Raw genomic sequence first — 21199 nt, 5'->3', positions numbered from 1 at the left:
GGACCCTCGTGACCCACCGGACGTTTGGTACCTGTCGGACGCCCGACGCCTGTGCGCCCGCCCGTGTGTTGGGCCGAAGCCACTTACCCTTTAATTCGCCTAGACTATATATACTCCTCCACCTCCACCATTTGAAAGTTAGCGTTGTGATAGCTCATTCTAGAGATAGAGCTACGCTCATCCATTACGGATCTACTCCATGAGAGAGATCGCGGCCCCTCTACGGAGAAGATCCCCTTGGATTCAAGACCCCCTCTTGGGTGGCCCCATCAAGACCTTCTCACAGAGAAGAACCGGTTACCCTGTATCGTCCGTTGTTGACTTTGGATCTTGTATCTCTCTTTGTGTTTTGAGGATCTAGCACATGTGTGATCTATTTCTTGTTGGTTGAGTGTTTCTCTTGTGTTTCCCCTCGTTTTCCCCCTCGTGTTCTTCGTGTTCCTCATAGGGATCCGCTCCTTTCGTGAAAGATCGGCCATCTAGGGTTCCACCCTACATCAGGGGTCCACTGTGTTTAAATAAAACTAAGCAGAAATTAAACTGGTGTTAGTTAAGGGCGTGGGGCCCAGTAGTCAGTGAGAGAGGGGGTTAGTTAGCCCCGTCATTAGCAGTTGACGATGTTGCCACGTCGGCTCGCTGGTGTTCAGCCGCCGGCGACCATTTTCTGTGGCGGACGTGCGTCGGAAAAGCGCCAGGGGCCGCGGTTTGTCGTGCAGAAAGCATCGGGGAGAAGCCCTTGCTCGGGCGCATCCAATGGGCCAGACAGGGGGTCACGGGGTGGCCAGAATCTCGCCGGCGACGAGCTTTGGCGGCGGCGCAGCTACGGGTTTGCACGGGCGCGGCGTGGCAGAGCACAGGGAGCTCAACCAAAGGCATAGACGGCGTCGTGGGGTCACCAGGAGCACGTCTGTGCCACTAGGGCGAGCAAGCGAAGCTCGGGAGCACGTGGCTCAACGTCCATGGAGGACGGCGGCTCCGGTTACTCGCGGCGCAGTGGCTACGGGATGAAAACGACGACATGGTTAAGGGGGAAAGAACCGGGAGCTCACTGCGATCATGTAGGGAAGGCCAGCGAGCTCGGGGAGGCGCCGGAGCGAGCGGGGTGGCGAGACGGATCTCTGGCATCCGACGGCGAGGATGAGGATGATGGCGTCGCTTAGGGCGCTCCGCGGGCGCGTGCTTCGTCTTGGGGCTCCGTGGCGTCGAGGCGGAGCCTCTGGACAACACAAAGAAGCAAGGGGGAGGCGATGGCCGCGGTTGCGCTTGTCGGCGGCGACGATAGCGCTCGGTGGTCACATGGGAAAGAGGCAGAGGAGGGAAGAGTGCTCGAGGGGGAGAGAGGAGAGGTGCAGGCGGTCGAGGGGAAGTGCGTGGCGCTCGGGGACGACTCCAGCAGCGGCAATCAGGCAGGAGGTGGCCGTGCGCGTGCCAGCGTGCGGTGGCCACGCGCCTCGGTCCTTCTGGCAGAGGAAGGAGAAGACACGGGAGCCCCTGGTGGGCTGGGCCGCCAGCTGGGCCACTAGGTGGGCTGGAAGGCCAGGTAAGTTGGCCCAGGTAGTTCTCTCTCCCTCTCGGATTTCTGTTTTAATTTGTTTTCTATTATTGTGTAGTCTTTAGGGCTTTACTAAAAATACTTAGACACTTCCAAAAATCATGAAACTACTCATGATCACTGTTGGGAATATATCCTACAGTAAACATTTTAGTTTATGATTATTTGAGCATTTAAAATATTTAATAGCATTTAAATGCCCAAATGCAAATAGAGTATGATTTAATCCACAGCCCAAATATGTCATGCAAAAATGTGCATCACCTCTGGTTACTGTTTCCAGCTTTTTCCAAGAATGATGAACATTTTTTTAAAGCCATTTGGATTTACTGGAAATATTTTGGTTGAACCTAGTGAATTCCTTTAATGCTAGGGTTTAGGCAATCCCCATTTCAAGTTTCTTTCAAAGTTTAAACATGATGCACACATGAAGTTACCCTAGTGCAATGCCAGAAGCTAGGGATGTGACAAAATTATTCTACATATGAAAAATAATTATATACTCTTGTTCGGACTTTAGAAACATGGCAACATTATTTATGCCCCAAAGAATTTGTTATACATTCTGACCATGAATCTTTGAAACATATTAAAAGTCAAGCTAAACTGAATCGTAGACATGCTAAATGGGTTGAATTCATTGAGACTTTCCCTTATGTCATTAAACACATGAAGGGTAAAGAAAATGTTATTGTTGATGCATTGTCTCGTCGCTATACTATGCTTTCACAACTTGACTTCAAAATATTTGGTTTGGAGACCATCAAAGATCAATATGTGCATGATGCTAATTTTAAAGATGTAATGCAGAATTTTAAAGAAGGAAGAATGTGGAACAAGTTCGTCATTAATGATGGATTTGTGATTCGAGCTAACAAGCTATGCATTCTAGCTAGCTCTGTTCGTCTTTTGTTGTTGCAGGAGGCACATGCAAGAGGATTAATGGGACACTTTGGCGTGAAGAAGACGGAGGATATACTTGCTACACGTTTATTTTGGCCAAAGATGAGACGTGATGTTGAGCGTTTTGTTGCTCGCTGCACTACATGTCAAAAAGCTAAGTCACGACAAAATCCTCATGGTTTATATATGCCTTTGCCTGTACCTAGTGTTCCTTGGGAGGATATATCTATGGACTTTGTTTTAGGTTTACCTCAAACAAAGAAGGGGAGGGATAGCATATTTGTTGTCGTGGATAGGTTCTCGAAAATGGCATACATTATACCATGTCATAAAAGCGATGATGCTGTTAATGTTGCTGATTTGTTCTTTCGTGAAATTATTCGCTTGCATAGTGTGCCAAATACTATTGTTTCAGATCGCAATACTAAATTTCTTAGCCACTTTTGGAGATGTTTATGGGCTAAGTTGGGGACTAAACTGCTTTTTAGTACTACTTGTCACCCCCAAATTGATGGACAAACTGAAGTAGTCAACAGAACATTGTCTACTATGCTTAGGGCTGTTTTTAAGAATAATAAGAAAATGTGGGAAGAATGCTTGCCTCATATTGAATTTGCTTATAACCGTTCATTGCATTCTACTACTAAGATGTGCCCTTTTGAAATTTTGTATGGTTTCCTACCTCGTGCACCTATTGATTTGTTGCCTATTCCATCTTTGGAGAAGGTTAATTTTGATGCTAACGAACGTGCTGAATTGATTTTAAAAATGCATGAGTTAACTAAGGAAAACATTGAGCGTATGAATGCTAAATATAAACTTGCTGGAGATAAGGGTAGAAAACATGTTCTGTTTGCACGTAGAGATCTTGTTTGGTTACATTTGCATAAGGATAGATTTCCTAATTTGCGCAAACCAAAGCTAATGCCACATGCTGATGGTCCTTTTAAGGTGTTAGAGAAAATAAATGATAATGCATATAAACTTGAGCTTCCTACACATTTTGGGGTTAGTCCCACTTTTAACATTGCAGATTTGAAGCCTTATTTGCGTGAGGAATATGAGCTTCCGTCGAGGATGACTTCATTTCAATAAGGGGAGGATGATGAGGACATCAATACCACTATTACACCCACGGCCCCTGCTGCTATACATACTGGACCAATTACTAGAGCTCGCGCATGCCAATTACATTATCATGTACTTTCGTTTCTTGGTAATGATTCTAATGTTTATGAGAATATGATGCTGCCTAAATTAGATACATTTGTTTTTCTTACAAATAAAGGGCCTGGCATGGATAAGAGGGATGAACACTGGAGCAAGACCAAGCATGAAGATGATGGCATCCGCAAGGGGATCAAGAACGTTGTTACAAGTGATGATTTCAAGACTTTGAAGCCACCATAAGGAGTGCATGAAGCCAAGGACGAAATATACAAGATGCCACTTCATAAATTTCGTCCAGAGGCTATTCTAGGTGCTGCATCACCTTATTATTGGGTCATGCCCATGTATTTTTGAAATACTTAAGTATACGCTGTTTTTATAGTCCGTATGTGTGGGGAAACAAGAGTTAGGGTTTGTTTCGGACTCCTCCTCCAAGGGCCACGAAATTCCCCCCTCTCTCCTCCATATATACAGCCCTTAGGGCATCATTTAGACTTTGGGTTTTGTTTAGATTAAAAGTTCTCCATAGCTACAACTTCGTGTACTTCATTTGTGTCCAACGACCAGACCAACACATCACATAACCCACCTTCATTAATAAAGCTTTCCTATTTTATTCGCAATATCCAGATTGCAATCTCATTTTCTTGCTTGTTCTTCGTTTGCTCGCAGGTAATAGACCCTCGTGGTCAGGTTGATCGTGCTCTGGCGTGGTCAATAACCCTAGGAAGTTGGTTTAGCGATTTGTCAAAAACATAACAGTCTGTAGCAATCTGTATCAAACGTATACTTCTATAACCCCAAAAATTCTCAAATAAGTTGGTGGACATGAGGAATTTGTCTATTAATTATCTACAAAAGGAATCAACCTAATATCACTTTCCAGTAGAAAATGGAAGCTAATCTAGTGAGCGCTAAAGTTTCTATTTTCTATAGCAAGATCGCAAAGACGTTCCCCAAGTCTTCCCAAAGGTTCTACTTGGCACAAACACTAATTAAAAACATAAAACCACATCTAAACAGAAGCTAGATGAATTATTTATTACTAAACAAAAAGCAAGAAACAAAAATAAAATTGGGTTGCATCCCATCAAGCGCTATCGTTTAACGCCCCTAGCTAGGCATGAAAGCAAGAATAGATCTGGGTATTATCATCTTTGGTATGCAATCCATAAGTGGCTCTCATAATAGATTCATAAGGTAACTTAATTTTCTTTTTAGGAAAGTGTTCCATGCCTTTCCTTAACAGAAATTGGAATCTAATATTTCCTTCTTTCATATCAATAATTGCACCAATTGTTTTAAGGAAAGGTCTACCAAGAATAATAGGACATGTAGGATTGCAATCTATATCAAGAACAATTCCTATTTGCAACAATAAGAACATCATTAATCCTTCCCATAGGTTTCTTAATGGTGGAATCCGCAAGATGCAAATTTAAAGAACAATCATCAATTTCACGGAAACCTAACACATCACACAAAGTTTTCGGAATCGTGGAAACACTAGCACCCAAATCACATAAAGCATAACACTCATGATCTTTAATATTAATTTTAATAGTAGGTTCCCACTCATCATAAAGTTTTCTAGGGATAGAGACTTCTAATTCAAGTTTCTCTTCATAAGATTGCATTAAAGCATCAACGATATGTTCGGTAAAAGCTTTATTTTGACTATAAGCATGAGGAGAATTTAACACGGATTGCAACAAGAAAATACAATCTATCAAAAAGAATTTATCATAATTAAATTCCTTGAAATCCAAAATAGTGGGTTCATTGCTATGTAAAGTTTTGACCTCTTCAATCCCACTTTTACAAATTTTTGCATCAAGATCGAAACACTCCGAATTATTGGGACGCCTTTTAACTAAAGTTGACTCATCTCCAGTCCCAGCTTTAACAAGATTCATATTGGAAAACAAAAACTTAATAGGGGACACATCAATCACTTTTAGATCTTCATCATTATTATCATGAAAACTAGAAGAACACGCTTTTACAAAGCAATCCTTTTTAGCACGCATCCTAGAGATTCTTTCTTTGCACTCATCAATGGAAATTCTCATGGCTTTGAGAGACTCATTGATATCATGATTTGGTGGAATAGATCTAAGTTTCAAAGAATTAACATCAAGAGAAATTATATCCATGTTCCTAGCCAACTCATCAATCTTAGGTAATTTTTCTTTTGGCAAAGCACCGGAATTCCTTTGAAAAATCATAAATTCTTTAACACTAGTCTCAAAATCAGAGGGCATCTTATTAAAATTTCCATAAGAGTTGTTGTAGGAATTACCATAATTATTAGAGGAATTACTAGGGAATGACCTAGAATTAAAATTGCCTCTATACGCATTGTTACCAAAATTGTTCCTACCAACAAAATTCACACCCATAGATTCATTATTATCTCAATCAAGGTAGAGAAAGACATATCATTAGGATCAGAAGAAACACTCTTATTAGCAAACAATTTCATAAGTTCATCCATCTTTCCACTCAAAACATTAATCTCTTCTATCGCATGAACCTTTTTACTAGAAGATCTATCGGTGTGCCATTGAGAATAATTAACCATAATATTATCTAGGAGTTTAGTAACTTCTCCTAAAGTGATTTCCATAAAAGTGCCTCCCGTGGCCGAATCTAAAAGATTTGTAGAAGCAAAATTCAATCCATCATATTTTTTTGTATAATCATCCATAAATTCAAACCATGTGTAGGGCAATTGCGTATCATTAATTTCATCATGTCGGTGTACAAAATTAGGGTCTCTACTTTTGCACCCCTTTACATGTGCATGGGTAGTCAGAGCCACGCCCACGGCCACACTAAGCAGGGTAGAGGAGGGAAGCCGAAACACAAGACGACCAAAGCAATGCGAAGACCAGAGGCACAAAGAGAGCAAGAGGGTGAGGTGGACACCCCCAACAAGACCCTTGCCGGGGTGGCTTCCGCAGCCTCAGCAAGATCCTTGCCGTGGCAACTTGCCTGACGCCAGCGGAGCGCGCCACCCTTGAGCCCAAGGGTTTCCAACGCCATCAACTACATTGGAACCAAGGCTGAGGAGGCACCTCCGTGGTGGCATGCCGATCTTTGTAGAGATCCTAAATACGCAAGATCAGGCGAGAACCAGAAGACGATCATCCTTGGCGAGATCCTTGCGAAGGAAGTCCATGAGACCCCCAGCAAGATCCTTGCCGAGGATGACCGCGGTGACGCGGATAGACCCTTGCCGGGCCCCCGGAAAGGCCCTTGCCGAAGACACCTGCGGGGCCGCAGCTAGGCCCACACCTGCCAAGACTCCACCGCCGCTCCCACGGAGCTGCTAGCTCGACCAGCTGAGCAGGCATCTGCGTGGCAGTGCGCGGCCTCCACACCAACTTAGCAAGCACCTATGTGGTGGCATGCAGATCTTCGTGAAAGCTCCACCACCGCGCCAGCCCAGCAGCCAGCCAATGTGGTGCTACAATGCCTCGTCATCTTGGACGCGCGTCGGAGCCAGGCGAGGCGACGACAGCTGGGACGAGTTTCTTTGCCGTCCCCAATAAAGCAAGAGGGGCACGTCGGTAGTGCATTAAATGTGTTTGTCTGATGATGCCAGGGGATAGACTCAGCCCCTGTACACCTTTCCACCTCCTATGTGCCACTGTGGCGACCCCTTTTATCTATAAAAGGAGTCCCGAGGTGTACTGGAGAGGGATTCGGATCTTTTGAACTAGATAGACACCACAACTAGTTCAAGAACACAAGAACACTCAAATATACATCAAAGCAGGACTAGGTTTTTACGTGTCTCCGCGGCCTGAACCTGGGTAAATGATTTGCATGCTGATCGCCAGCCCCGCTCTTTGCACAACCCCGCGCCCGACAACCGTAGAAGGGATCCCAGTGACCCCATAGGTGTCGTTTCCCATCGACATCTCTAGCGCACCAGGTAGGGGTGCACAGTTGTGGAAATCCTGTCTGGTTGAAGCAGCGGCTTCGTCGTAGTCATCACTTCAAGGAAGAAGACAACTGAACCAGTGGTATCCTCGGTGGACGCAGTGAACGCTCACGCAGCGGCAGAAAAGCTAAGTCATGCAAAACTTTGAGTAATTCCTTTTTATATAGAAGGTTATCGTCCTCGACAATCTTGCCTTGTGTATGGAAAACCTACACGCAATGGGGCCCTACAACTATTGGCAATGCCCTCGTTCTATTTCGACTCTGCTCAACAGTTCGAGCAGCTGCGTCAAGAACAGCAGGGTGACTTTCTGCGATTGGCAACACTCTTGTTCTGTCTCGAGTCTGCTCGACAGCTCAAACGGCCGCGTTAAGAGTAGTGAGGTGGTTTTCCCAGCAGCAAGCATACCTGGCAGGCCATTGGGATCCGTCCTCAAGGTGCCGCGGCCTGGGTTCCGCGCCAGCAAGCCTACCCGATTAACGTAGGGTGGACATACAAAGGGAGATCGAATGGGAAAATAACATGCATCGTTTCAAAAGTACTGCAGAGTTATATTACATCATTTGTTGCTGCGGTTCCAACTAAAGATAAAAATTGTCTTGGTCATGAACCTGCAGTGGCGATAAGAAACGGGGTGCCTAGTGCCGACGCTGGCCTTGTATCCTCCGAACTCCGTCGATGCGGCTGATGACGGGCTCGATGTGCTCCTCGAGCGGCGTGAGGTCCTCATAGGCCATCTTGGTGAGGATCTTGGTCATGGCACCTCGGCAAAGCCTCCGGGCCTCATCGGCCAGAGAGGCCGCCCTGTTGGAGCGGAACCGCTCCAGGGCCCTGAGCACACCCTCAAAGAACACCGTCAGCCTGGCATTAGGACTCACGTTTGGCTCCGGGACGTACCTGGCATTTTGCATCCCCATGGTAGCCAGCTGCGTGGTGATCCTGCCGGCGACATGGTGAGGCGGTTGATCCAGAGCTTCTCGCCCGCAACGAAATCTGCTTGGCTGACGGCATCGTTCTTCCGCAGCTGCCTCTCCTCCTCCAGATTCTTGTTCAGGGTCTCCTCCCGAGCCCTGACCTCAGAGAGCGCCCCCTCAAGACCCTCCAGCTTCAGCTACAGGTCCTTGATGGACTCGTTGGCCATTGAGAGTAGCTCGTCCTTCTCGAGGACTGCGACCTGCAGGTCAGCCAAGGCACCCTTGGCCGCGTCCCTATCCCCTGTCAACTCCTGGACCTGCTTCTTCAGCCCGTCCTGGTTCACCTCCAGCTCATTCACCTTGTCGGCATGGGCCCGAGCCTGAGCATTGAGGGCCTCCTCGTGCCTTTGCTCCAGTTTCTGGGTCTGCTGCATGACAAGCTCCTTGACCTCCTCATACTTGCCGTGGAGTGTCGCGGCAAGTTTCTCCTCGCGAGCGGCAAGGTCCTCCTCCTAGGAATTCAGCTCGACCTGGTGCTGACACCGAGCGGCCTCCTCCTTGGCAGCATGTTGACTCACCTCTTCCCAGGCCTTCTTGGCGTCAGCCTGCTTCATGACAAGCTCCAGCTTGCGCTCGGCCAGCTGACCCTGGGCGGTCTTCAATTCCTCATAGGCCTGTCGGAACCAAGCCTGCGCCTCGGCGACGCGCCCCTCGAGGTCCGCCTCCGCCTTGTCTACTGATGCCATCCTGTACTTGGCCTTGTCTAGGTGAGCACGGTGAAATGCCTCAAGCATGTGGAAGTTGGCGCTCATACTCTGGGGGAGCCGCTCTTCCTCGGAACCACCGCCACAGATGCTCGGTCCGTCAACGACCTCGAGCCCGGCGGCAGCAAGCACCTCGTCATCAAACACCTCCCCCTCGGCGGGCGCCCTGGTGCTCGCCATCCACGGGAGGTGGACGAACAGGTCGTCGCCCACCTTCAGATACTTGCCCGAGTCAGAGGCGGCGGAGGAGGAAGGCTGGTCGTCGGCCGCCTTGTAACATCCCAAATTTTCAATTTGGAATGTTATACACTGGATCATCATTGCATAGCATATTTTATTTGCATTTTGGTGGATCCTCGAAATTCTACGCAACTCAAGGACCCTCGGAGAGAGTTGGGGATTTCGTTATTTTCATATTTGAGTTTCCTCAAATTTTGAAAATAGGATCATTTGATTTTATTTATTTTATCTTCAATTATTTTGTATTATTTAAATATGAGAGGGGGAATAAAATGACTTCCCCAAAAATAAAGAAATATTGAGGATTTAAAAAAAAATCAAATAAGATTTTATTTTGGTTTTATTTGCTATTTTATTTGAATTTAGGAAAAATTGCATGTTTTCAAAAATTGCATTTAGTGAGAAAAAATGTTCATCATGTTCTAAATATTTTATTTAGACAGAGAAAATTTGTTTTGGCATTTTTAGTTTTTTATTTATTTTTCTAGAAATTTTTTTTGCGCAGCGAAATTGTTTAAAAAAAAACCCCGCGCCTGACTAGGCCAAGTGCCCAGCCGAGCGGGCCGGCCCAGCCAGCCGCCGCCGCCTCCAGCCGGATCGGGACCGGAGTCCTGATCGCCGCCGCCGCCGTGTCCGGGGAGGACACGTCTCTTGAGGCCGACCCATCCCCCAAGTCGACCTCCCCCGCCCCTTTATAACCGCCGTCCCCCCTGCAACCACACCCCCGCCGCCGCCGCCGCACGCCCCGCCACCGTCGAACGCCGCCACGCCGCCCGAAACCGCCGCCCCGCCGCCTCGCGCCATCCTCCGCCCTGCCGGAGCCTCGCCGGAGCGCCGCGGCCGAGGTAGCCGCCGGCCGGTTTTTGAGAAAAGGCCGTTTCGGATTTTTTTTGAAAACCCTAGTTTTCGTTTTTTAATAGATCGGTTTTCTCTGGTTTATTTATTTAGAGAGAGCCTGCTCGTCCGTTTGTTTTAACGAACGCGTTTTTCGTTTAGTTCCTGTTAACGAACGTTCGTTCATTAACCTGTTCGACATTTTTCTTTTTCTCGGATTAAATCTGCGGTTTTTCTGACCGCGATCTTTGATCCGATGTTCGTTTTAGTTTAACTTTTCACTCGTTTATCGGAATCAGGCGATTCAAGCACCTGGAGTTTCGTCTCGAACCCCTCTTTCCATTTAACCAACTTAACCAAGTTTTTGCCACTGTAAAAATTGCCCTAGATCCAGAATAGTAAACGAAGCTTGTTTCTTTTGTCGTTTGTCTTTACTTGCTTCGTTCGTTTTGATTCTTTTGCCAACCGGAGTTCTTAAGTTGAACTTTCTGGTTAGATCTTTTATTCGTGTTTTACCTGTGCATTAGTTGAGTACTTATTGTTTGCTTGTTTGTTTGCGATAGAGTACTCGGAGTGCGCCGCTTGCTACTTCGAATCGCTAGGTTTTGCGGATCATCGGCAAGGCAAGTAAAACTTTGATCATACCTTCTACTACCCAGTTTTATTGCATTAGATCAATCCTCACACAATGCATGATTAGGATCTAATTAAATTGTGGGTTTGGGAAGTAGTGGCGGTAGAACCTATTACCTGTTTATTATCAAACCTTTGGGAGGTACTTCTACGTCTGCTTATTATGCCATGCTATGCTAAAAGATGTGGATTGGGTGAGTGTATCCATGACAGATGTGAGATTGTTAATTAATGGTTTATTTAAGGTGGCAACCTAAACACACATCTGGGTGGATTGAGGCACCTGGGTATTACAGTGATTGCCTGTTTTCTTTTGGACCGCCACCCAAGCTCAAAGGGATCATGAGATTATTAATGCTAGAAACTTCCTTGTATAGCCAAAAGCTACTATGGGCTCTAGCATAGTTGACTAAGTCGTGCAAACTCTTACAGTGGTAGACTAGCAGATGTAGGGGATGTAGGTTGGTACGGTCTACCCGTTCATAAGGTGCTAGCACTTCTGAAAGACTATGTCTCGGTCATCCGTTTCTCAAACACCATGTAGTGCGAGAAATCCAGCGGAGGAGATCGAGTCTTGTGGGGAAAAGTGCGCAAACCTCTGCAGAGTGTATAAACTAATCATGGTTAGCCGTGTCCCCGGTTATGGGCATCTTGAGTATCTAGTACCTGGATTATCATGTGAATCTCCACATGTTACTCTAAAATTAATTTTGTTCGGTTTTGTTTAATGATGATGCTTAATTGGGATTGAGAATGCTGTCAACCATTCTCAATGTTTAACAACTACCATGATAGTTAAATAAAATTTATTCCTTTGCAGTAGGGAAAAATTGGCTTTACGCAAAACTGTAACCATAGAGCTTTCCACCAGCCATATATGCATATAGAATAGCCTATTTCATTCCATTACTCTCTATGTGTTATATTGCCAGCATATTCCATGTACTGACCCGTTTCGGGCTGCAACGTTAATGTTGCAGATTTTTCAGACAACGATTATGGTGCCTTTAGGTCGTGGTTCTATACTCAGTGATGCCGTTGGAGTTGATGGACTCACTTATCTTCCAAGCCTTCCGCTGTTATCGTTATTAGATGGCCTTCAGCCATATTTATTGTAATAAGTTCTCTTTTGAGGCACTCGATGTAATAAGTGTGTGATTGCTACTCTGTTATAAATCCTTCAAGTACTGTGTGGTGTCAGCATTACTGATCCAGGGATTACACCTAAGCACAGAGATTGGACCGTTTGAGGTCTGGTCGCTACAAGATGGTATCAGAGCACACGCTGACTGTAGGACACGACCACTAAGCTAAAGACCTAGATCACTACTCACTCTCTTCTCATTCTTACTTCTCATTTTTTCTACTCTTTTAGGATGGCGGATGCAAGGAACAAGTTCACGCAACCGGATGAAGATACACCCTTTGGACGTCACTTGAAGGAAGTCACTAGATACCTGAACATAGGAGTACCAAGCTTCACCGGGACTTACAACACCACTTTACCTGAAGAAGAGCGCTGGATGATTCAAGTTCAAGTTCCAGGAAGGGCATTCATGCCAGTCACTGAGCCCATAGAGTTTTCTTTTGACGCACCAACTTGGAGTCTCGGAAAGAGCATGGTAGCTCACATCGCCATGTGACGCATTGGAGAAGTTTACCGCAATGATCTAAAGGATACTATCTACCAGATTTGTGGGCGCCGAGATGAGCACTGGGAGATGATCAGCACCAGGAAGGATAGATCAGTTGCAGCTTTTATCCAGGAGTTAAACCAACACATTCGACTTCAAGAGAACCAGATGTGCGCCGACATGATAGATTTGAAGAAGGCGAGGACAGGAATCAAGGAACTGGAGGAAGAACTCAAGGCTACACGTGAAGATTATGGAGAGGAAATCGAAGTATTAGTGGAGAAGAATGACGATCTGATCAAGAAGATTGGAATATTCATGGGAGACCCTACCCCGGTAGAAGAAGACGAAGAACCCAAGGAGATTCGCCCAGAAGACTACATCATCATCGATGACACCGACTCGGATCCAGATGATAGCGATGATGACTATGTTGATGAAGCTAGAGCAGATATCATGGAGTCTGCACCCGAAGAATATTTCTAGTAGACCACCACAACAGTAGTAGTAGTCCACCATGTAAATATAGTAGTCCGAGCACTTTTGCGATAGTTAGATCGATTGTATGCCCTTGTTTGATTGATTGAATGAAGTGAATTGTTTGCTTTTGTCTCATGTGTATATGGGTAGTGTTTTCTCTTTAGACCCCCCCTCTATTCTTAAATCTCATGTTTTCTAAACCCTCAGATGACTCCGAGACGTGACCCCGGATTTACCTTCCCACCGGAGCTCACCTAGTTGATCCAGCAGCAGAACACATTGATGCAGTTGCTAGTCCAAAATCAGAATCAGGGGAACAATAACAACAACCCACCACCACCACCACTTAGCCCGTTTTCTTAGGCTGAATCCGCCGGTGTTTTCTAGTAGCACTGAGCCGATAGTAGCAGATGATTGGCTCCGCAAGACAGCTAGAGAGTTGACCATGCCAGGATGCACAGATGCAGAAAAGGTGAAGTTTGCCTCACATCAGCTGGAAGGACCCGCAGCATCATGGTGGGAGAATTTCACAGCCACTTTCCCTGTCGACACTATCACGTGGGACCAGTTTTAGCAGGCTTTTCGTACTGCCCATGTTTCAGCAGGAGCTATGGCCATGAAGAAGCGAGAGTTTTGCAACTTGTGCCAAGGAGGACGGACAATTGGCCAGTATGTGGAGGACTTTAGTAAGTTAGCACGTTATGCCCCAGATGACGTTGCTACGGATGCAGCTAAGCAGGAGAAGTTTCTGGAAGGATTGAATGATGAGTTGAGCATGCAGTTGATGGTAGCAACCTTCAACAACTACCAGGAGTTGGTAGATCGTGCTCTCATGGTTGAAGGGAAGCAGTAGCAGATTGAGAATTGCAAGAGGAAGTATGGGCAAGGAAAGTACAATTCAGGAGCTCAGCAGAAGCCACGTTTTACCCCTAGACCGGGGGACATTTTCAGCATACCCATGGAGGAGGTAGCTCACACAACCACAATGGCACCAAGAATGGTAATGGGAATGGAGGAAGCAATGGCCAGAACCGCACCAACCCATCGACCCCAGCCAAGAGAGACCCGAGCCAAGTCACTTGTTTTAAGTGCCAGAAGACCGGACATTATGCCAATGAATGTCCTGAATCCCAGAATGGAAATGGCAATGGAAGCTCTGGGAAGAAGCCGAACCATTTCAACAGGGGACAGGTGAACCACGTTAACGTGGAGGAGGTTGAAGAGCAGCCGGATGCAGTAACCGGTAAGTTTTTGGTTAAGTCATTTACTACACTCGTTCTTTTTGATACTGGTGCATCGCATTCATACATATCAAAGGGATTTGTGGATAAGTATAAACTACCAACCCAAGCCCTTAGATCACCCATGTTAGTAACCTCGCCTGTAGCAGAGTATATGGCTAGTCTATGGTGTGATCGATTACCATTAAGGATTGGTAACTACATATTTCCCTCAGACCTAATAGCATTGGAATCTCAAGGATTGGATGTGATATTAGGCATGGATTGGTTATCAAAGTATGAAGGGAATATTGAATGTGCCACTAAGTCAATTAGGCTTACCACCCCAGAAGGAGGAAAGATCAAGTATGTATCCCGGCATGTGCCAAAGAGGACTCAAGTAAATTGTTTAACAGGAGTTGTGCAGGAGGAAGTACCAGTGGTGAAGGATTTCCCAAATGTATTTCCAGAGGAATTGCCAGGCATGCCACCGGATAGAGATATTGAGTTTTTGACTGAGCTTTTGCCAGGCACAGGGCCAATATCAAAGAGACCATATAGGATGCCCGCAAAGGATTTGGTGGAGATTAAGAAGCAGATTAAGGAGTTATTGGATAAAGGATATATTTGCCCAAGTTCTTCACCTTGGGGATCGCCAGTACTTCTAGTGGAGAAGAAGGATGGATCGTTAAGGATGGTTGTTGATTATCAAGGATTGAATGAAGTAACCATCAAGAACAAGTACCCACTACCGATGATCAATGATCTGTTTGATCGATTGCAAGGAGCTAAAGTATTTTCCAAGATCGATCTACGATCAGGATACCACCAGTTGAAGATTCGAGAATAGGATATACCTAAGACGGCTTTTACTACCAAGTATGGGCTGTACGAGTATACCGTAATGTCATTTGGTCTGACTAATGCACCTGCATATTTTATGAACATGATGAACAAGGTGTTTATGGAGTTTCTGGATAAGTTCGTCGTAGTGTTCATTGATGATATCCTGGTTTACTCGAAGAATGAAGAGGAGCATAAGGAGCATTTGCGTTTGGTACTTGGTAAGCTCGGAGAACATCAATTATATGCCAAGTTTAGCAAATGTGAGTTTTGGTTGAAGGAAGTTGGATTTCTCGGACACGTTATATCGGGAGAAGGTATAGCAGTAGATCCCATTAAAGTTGATAGCGTTACCAATTGGGATGCCCCACAACAGTTGGAGAGATCTAGAGTTTTCTTGGACTCGCAGGATACTACCGGAGATTTATTGAGAATTTCTCGAAGATTGCGAAGCCTATGACGGAGTTGTTGAAAAAGGATACCAAGTTCATATGGACTAAGGAATGTGAGGCCAGTTTCCAGGAGTTAAAGAAACGTTTGGTTACATCACCTATGTTGATTTTGCCAGATCAGACCAAGGATTATGAGCGACGCTTCACGTCGAGGACTTGGACCAGTGCTTATGCAGGAAGGAAGAGTTGTTTCCTATGCCTCACGACAGCTCAAACCTCATGAGTTGAATTATGCTATGCATGATTTGGAGTTAGCAGCCGTAGTGCATGCATTGAAAACCTGGAGACATTTTCTCATTGGAAACCATTGTGAGGTGTACACGGATCACAAGAGTTTGAAGTATATTTTCACGCAGAAGGAGTTGAACCTTAGGCAAAGGAGATGGTTGGAGCTCATCAAGGATTATGATATGAGATTGCATTATCACCCCGGAAAAGCTAACGTAGTAGCTAACGCGTTGAGCCGTAAAAGGCATGTCAATACCTTAATGACGGGAGATTTACCAAGGGAGTTAGCTGAGAATCTTCGTGAGCTATGTTTGGAGATAGTTCCGAGAGGCTATGTAGCAGCATTGGAGATTCAGACTACTTTGATGGATAAGATCAGAGAAGCTCAAAGGACTGACAAAGAGATCGCTTCTATTAAGGAGAAAATGAGCAAAGGAAAAACTAAGGGATTTCGTGAGGATGAGCACGATACCTTATGGTTTGAAGACCGTGTTTATGTGCCTAATGATTCGGAGACCAGGAAGTTAATTCTGCAAGAGGCCCATGATTCACCATATTCGATTCACCCAGGAAATATCAAGATGTATTTGGATTTGAAGGATACTTTCTGGTGGACCAGAATGAAGAAGGATATTGCGGAATATGTAGCAGTTTGTGATTGTCGGCGTTCTGGGAACGGGGGTCCCCAGACTTGCCTGCCCGCGGCCTGCGGCGTGGGTCAAAAGGGGGGGCCCAGCAAGGCCCATCTTCACCAACACAAACCCGAGACCCTCGCGAGGGGCCAAGCCTCGCGGGGCGGATGACACGGAGCCTCCTCAGGCACGGCCTCGTCAGGCTGGCTCACGAGGAGGCGGAGAGACCAAGGCAGAGTACCTCATGAGGTGCCCATGATGCAACCCATGACGACCAAGGGCGCCAGGCGGGTGCCAGCCCGCGCAGTGTCCTCCTTTCCTCTCTGGTGCGACGGGGGCAAGCACAGCCGCGGAGTACTGAGGCATCAGGCAAAGGTTGCCATTTCGGTGCAATGAGACCAAGACTAGGAGGACTACAAGACGGAGGTCACCGTGGAGCCCAAGACGGCGTCATCACCAGAGCTTTGCGTAGGCGAAGACTACTTTTGTCAGGGTAGCTTGTACTAGCTGTCCCCCTTCAAATTAGCCCGCCATTGTGGGAAGAGGACCAGGGCCTCTATAAATAGGACCAGCCACCCATAGAGCAAAGGGGGCCGGGTGTTTGGAAGGATAGAGAAGATCAGGAAGAGAGAGAGAGAGAAAGGTGACTGAGCTCCTCCCAGCAGTTCATCGCCCTAGCCAAGAACAGACCCTCGCGAGGCTGTTCTTCCTTGTATTGTTCATCATCATCAGCCCAAGAGGCAATCCACCACACCACACACTGGAGTAGGGTATTACACCACAACGGTGGCCCGAACCAGTATAAACCCTGCGTCTCTTGTGTTGTTCTTGCCATAGTTTAGATCCTAGCAAGGCGGAGGGGTGCAGGTAGGTAGGAGGCGAAATCTCCGCGCACACCCCAGTTTTCGAACCTCAAGGGTCTGCCAGAACCCGAAATCCGACATTTGGCGCGCCAGGTAGGGGTGCGCCGGAGTCCACCTTCTACGGCTTTGCGCCCAGTTGCGTCATCATCACCATGTCCGGCGACCAGGCGGGCAACCCAGATCCTTGGGCGGCGTGGCCCGCCTGCGCAGAGCCGCTTGCCTCGGGCGACCCCGTGCCCCAGGCAGCTCGCGGTCCGCAGGGCACTGCGGGCCGCGAGCGACGCGGACGGGCTTCGACAGCTATCACGCCGCGGCAGGCGCGATCGGCAGCAAGGGCCTCCAATCACGCCGCGACCACGACGCCGTGCACTCGCAGGGAGCAGGCAAACTCGAGGGCCGCGCTCATGGTGTCCCGAGAGCTGCTGCAGTGCAGGCTGCTGGAGGGCGGCCGCGACGTGCTGCTGGAGCGAGTGGCAGAGCTCCTGGGCTTCGCCGCCTCGAGGGCTCACCCCTTCTCCACCCAGCTCCTATCTCAAGCCCAGGGCGGCCCGCGCGGGGGCTCCGCGTGCGCCCGCGGGCTCCAAGGATACTCTGACGCCAACGAAGCTATCAGCGCCGGACCAGCGGCGGCGCTGCCCGCGCTCCCGGTCCGTGAAGAAGAAGGACTCGACGCGACCCGCGACCTCAGTGGGCAGCCACGCTGCCACCCCACGATGGGCGCGTCAGGCAGGACCGCATGCCATGCGGGGCATTATGGCATGGCATTCGGGATGAAGGCGCCAGAGGAATACGTGCCCATCATGATGGACCAAGGACACCGACACGAGAGTGAGCAAGGCTCGCTCCTCAGCCCAAGCTGGGGGGATGAGGCGCCAGAAGCTGAGCCTTTCCGGGAGCCCCGGGATGGCCCTACTGGCCACGCTGGGGGCAACGGTTATCGGGTACCGCTAATCCTTCAGGAGCAAGTATACGCTAACCATGGATCGCAGGAGGTGCAGGTCGTCACAGCGAGCAGCTGCCCCGCTCCCACGGTCTCCTGCCCCTCGGGAGGAGGGCGCAGGGGGCTGCAGGAGAGGGGCCGGGATCCGACATCACCACGGCGGCGTTCGGAGCAAGGTGTTCTTAGGAGGTAGGCCCTCCGCTGGGGAGGTGCCGCAGAGCCTGCCCCCGGCGGAGGACCCGTGGTCGTCGGGGGAACCGCTGGCGACCGGTCTACCCCATCGGCGGCGTCCTGGTTTCCGGTCGTCGTTGATGGCACTAGAGTGTGGCGCAAGGCGGGGCCCTCATCTCGCGATATGAAGCAAGGCCAGTACCTGTGAAGAAGGCCCAGTGCCAGTGAAGCTCACCGCCCCGTGACACTCTCACGTAATAATGAGTGGGGCTGTACATGCCCCGGAGTCTCAGGGGTGCCAGCCTCAGGCCCTGGGGCTCCCTCCCACGCCCAGTGGCAGCACTTAGCTCCGCGCTGGTGAGAAGACGTCCAAGACTAGACTAGGTGCCGGATGCGGCCTTTTGTTTGCTTTCGTTGCTTTTCCCTTTGGTTGTCTCTTTCCTCCGCTGGATTCAAGTTGGATTCGAATTTGAGATTTGCGTGTGTTCGGGGAAGGGGTGCTTAGTCTCGTTCGAGCAATTTCTCGCGCTTTGGTTACCGCTTCGCCTCAGCTACCTCCCCTCGCGAGCCGGGTTAGGCCTAGCTTGCGCGCAGCCCAGACTGCCGCAGACGTGACCTCTCAGGAGGGTGTTTTACTGCAGATCCTACGAACCCAGTCAGGGAACACTCAAGACACCACAACCTCCCACAGGCTACCTCAGGGCCAGCACGGAACAAAGGTAAACTAGCCGACCAGCGCGTCGCTTGGGCCAACCACTTGGCGCGGGCGCATGGGCAATGTCGCGTCTACTAATACGATGAACACAAGTTTTACATAAGGGACTCCCCCTTCAAAATGCTCTCACTGCAATCAGGCCGAAACCTGAGTTCTATTCATGCAGGGTAAGGAAGTAGGAGCGATGCACAATCAGTCGGATGAATCCCCCAATGCGTTCTCAGGAGCTCCACCTGAGCCGTTGCTGGCGTCGCTGAACTCGCCATCACTGTCCGCGTCGCTGTCAGCGGTGTCAGGGCCGTTCACCACGCCGCCCTCAACGGCCGCCAGATCGCGTCGTCGTTGTCTGAAGCGAAGGCCCTGATGAGAGCGTCCACATTGTCCTCCACCCAGTGCGCCAGGTCGCCTCGGACGGCCTGGGGCACTGGGCGATGGCGGCGTCAAAATCAAAGTCGGGATCCATGTTCCGGAGGTGGCTGAAGACGCGAGAAAAGGCGCGCCCAAGCAGGGCGCAGCTCCTCTCCTCCACCAACCTGTTAGCCCTGACCGACCGCGCTTCCAGCTGCGTCACCACGTCAGTGAAGAACTGAAGATTGCCAGCATAGTTGACTACGTGCGGCTCGCCAACAGCCGCCTGGCAGATGTTGCCCAAGGCTGCGTTGGCCCTCTCCCGGAGCGTGGCAAGCATGGGGCCGTGCTCATGCTCCAGGATACGCCACTGACGGATCTTGTCCGCATTCTGGCCCGCAACGACCTCAGCCTCCTCCACCCGCTGGCGGAGAAGGAGCACCTCGGCCTGGGAGGCGGTTAACTCACCTTGTGACACCTCAAGAGCGGCCCAGAAAGCGTCGGCCCGCCGCGTCGCCTCCTCCAGCTTGGCCCTCAAAGCGGCAGTCCTGCCTTCAGCTTCGGCCCGGATCAACCCCAGCTTCTCCTCGAACTCGTGCTCGAGGTTCAAATGCGCTATCGCCACTCGACGTCCGACCTCCTCCAAGACGCGGGCTTCCTGTGCAGCGACATCATCCTCCACCTGCGTCACCAAGCGCTCCCTCGTCTCCAGGCGCTCGTACTCACGGGTACGTTCGGCGGCTTCCAGCGTCAGCGCCTCCTCACGCTTCTAGAGCTCTGCTGAGTCGCCGGAGGCCACCTTCATCGATGCGAGGGCTGCCTCGCGCAGCTCCACCTGCTCCTCTAGCGAGTGGCACCAGGCCAGGAGCTCCCGAGCCCGCTCCTCCGCCGCCGTTCTCCGCCGGTCAGCCTCCCGAGCCTCCTCAGCGGCCCAAGATTGGGCCTCCTGAGAGGCCACCAGCGACGCCTTGGCCTCTGCATCATCAAGATCGCGCTGACGGCTCGCTAGGGCGATGGCGCCCTCCAGCTCGCGCCTCCCTGCAGCCAGGCGCAGGCCCTCGGCCTCAAGGTGCGCGTCTTCATCGGCAAGCTCCTCTCCAAGCAAGCTTACCGCGTCAGCCGCCCTTCGAAGGAATCCTTGGCAAAGAGCGCGACGGTCTCGAGCACGCTCGAGCACGTCCTCCACACCATCATCTGCCCCAAGCAAGCGCCGGGGGCCGCGAGCCAGCACTCCCCCTCCGGGCTAGGGGCTGGGGGCTGGCACCCTCGCGACGGCCGGGCACGCCGCGTCAGGAGCCCGGCCGGGGGCCAGCCAGTCCCCAGGTGAAGAGCGCAGGAAGCGCCTCAGCCGATCGCAGTCCACGACCAGGCGAGAAGCCCACGGCAGGCTGGCTATGCCACGAGAACGGTTCACCTCGGGATGGTTCACCTCGTCAGCCGCCCTCACCACAAGGGCTCCACTGCTTGGAGCGCTTGAGGATGGTGGAGGGGGCGAAACCAAGAGGGATGGCTCCTCAGCCGTCTCCGCAATCTCGGCTGGAAGGGGCCTGCGGAGCAAGAGTCAGTAAGAGCAACAGAAGGATCGGGAGCTGGGAAAGGAGAAGGCTTACTCATCAGTGGCGAAGTACTTCCTACGCTTCAGCAGGCAACAAGGGTAATCGTCGCCCAGGGCCTCCCTTCTCTTCCGGACGGCCTGAAAGTCCACGCGGAA

This window comes from Triticum urartu, chromosome 5 (genome assembly GCF_003073215.2).
Source record: "Triticum urartu cultivar G1812 chromosome 5, Tu2.1, whole genome shotgun sequence".
NCBI classification, from domain to species: Eukaryota; Viridiplantae; Streptophyta; class Magnoliopsida; order Poales; family Poaceae; genus Triticum; species Triticum urartu.
Note: the sequence above shows the minus strand (reverse complement) of the source record.